Below are 2,200 nucleotides of genomic sequence, written 5' to 3'. Positions count from 1 at the left end.
AGAGAAAAACGCTTCAGTAAAAGATGGCTGGTAAAGAACTTACATCTACATCTGGCTCTACTGAGCAACATAATGGAAATAGTAACAATGGTTATACTAGACCACCAATATTCGATGGTGAAAACTTTGAATATTGGAAAGACAAACTTGAAAGTTACTTTCTTGGTCTAGATGGTGACTTATGGGATCTCCTGATGGATGGTTACAAACATCCAGTTAAAGCCAGTGGCGTAAAGCTTACAAGACAAGAAATGGATGATGATCAGAAGAAGCATTTCAAGAATCATCATAAATGTAGGACTGTTTTGCTGAATGCTATCTCTCATGCTGAGTATGAGAAGATATCTAACAGGGAAATGGCCTATGATATATATGAGTCATTGAAAATGACCCATGAGGGAAATGCTCAAGTCAAGGAGACTAAAGCTCTTGCTTTAATCCAGAGATATGAAGCCTTTAGAATGGAGGATGATGAAAACATTGAGAAGATGTTCTCAAGATTTCAAACACTAACTGTTGGATTAAGAGTTCTGGATAAAGGCTACACCAAGGCTGATCATGTAAAGAAGGTCATCAGAAGCTTACCCATAATATGGGGTCCAATGGTAACAGCATTCAAGAATGCAAAGAATCTGAATGAAGTTTCTTTGGAAGAGCTTATCAGTGCCTTGAGAAGCCATGAAATAGAGCTGGATGCAAACGAGCCTCAGAAGAAAGGTAAGTCTATTGCATTAAAATCTAATGTTAAAAATGCACTAACGCTTTTCAGGCTAAAGAAGAAGATTCTGAAGAATCAGAATCAGAAGAAGAATATGAACTGTCCATGATCTCCATAAGGGTAAACCAACTCTGGAAGAGCAAGCAAAGGAAGTTCAAAGGCTTCAGAAGTTCAAAGAGATCTGAACAAGGAGAATCTTCTGGTGACAGAAGATCTGACAAGAAGAAGGTTGTCTGCTTTGAGTGCAATGAGCCTGGACACTTCAAGAATGAATGTCCAGAAGATGATGGATCAGAATCTACATCAGAATCAGATTCTGAAGAGGTATTTTCTGAACTATCTAGAGAAGAGTTAGTTTCCAGCTTATCAGAACTTCTGGAACTCAAAGCTCATCTTAGTATCAAATACAAAAAGCTGAGAAAGCAATTTGAATTTGAAACTAAGAAGCTGGAACTAGAAAATTCTGAACTGAAGGAAAAAGTTTTAAAATTATCCAAAGATAGTGGATCTCCTTCTGAATCAGAAAAATCCATTCCTAGCATTGATCATATTCTGAAAGAATATGACTTGAGCTTCAGGAAGTTTCTATCTATAAGTATTGGCAGAAGCCAACTTGCTTCTATGATATATGTTGTATCTGGAAGCAATAGAGTCGGCATTGGTTATGAGCGTGAAACCCCATACAAGCTTGAATCTACGGATGATATGAAAATATCATACAAGCCTCTGTATAACCAATTTAAATTTGGCCACTCCCATGATATTAGGCACACATCACATGCTCAAAGCTTTCACATAACACACACTAAGAAGCATGTGACACAACCTAAGAAATATCATGGAACTCAGAACAAAAATTATCATGTTGTTCCTCCTATATCTTATAATGCTAAACCCAAGTTCAATCAGAACTTGAGGAGAACTAACAAGAAAGGACCCAAGAAAATGTGGGTACCTAAGGAAAAGATTATTCCTATTGCAGATATCCCTGGCTGCAAAGAATGCAAAGCACAACATGTCATGGTACCTGGACTCAGGATGCTCTCGACACATGACAGGAAGAAGGTCTATGTTCAAATACCTGGTGCTTAAATCTGCTGGAGAAGTTAAGTTTGGAGGAGATCAGAAGGGAAAGATTATTGACTCTGGAACCATCTGTATGGGTAACTCTCCTTCCATATCTAATGATCTTCTAGTAGATGGATTAACTCATAACTTGTTGTCCATAAGTCAATTAAGTGACAATGGTTATGACATAATCTTTAATCAAAAATCTTGCAAGGCTGTAAGTCAGAAGGATGGCTCAATCCTATTTACAGGCAAGAGAAAGAATAACATTTATAAGACAGATCTTCAAGATCTTAAGGATCCGAAGGTAAATTGTCTTATGTCTGTTTCTGAAGAGCAGTGGGTCTGGCACAGAAGATTAGGACATGCTAGTTTGAGTAAGATTTCTCAGATTAACAAACTAAATCTTGTCAG

This window comes from Vicia villosa, linkage group LG1, assembly GCF_029867415.1.
Source record: "Vicia villosa cultivar HV-30 ecotype Madison, WI linkage group LG1, Vvil1.0, whole genome shotgun sequence".
Classification (NCBI taxonomy): Eukaryota; Viridiplantae; Streptophyta; class Magnoliopsida; order Fabales; family Fabaceae; genus Vicia; species Vicia villosa.
Note: the sequence above shows the minus strand (reverse complement) of the source record.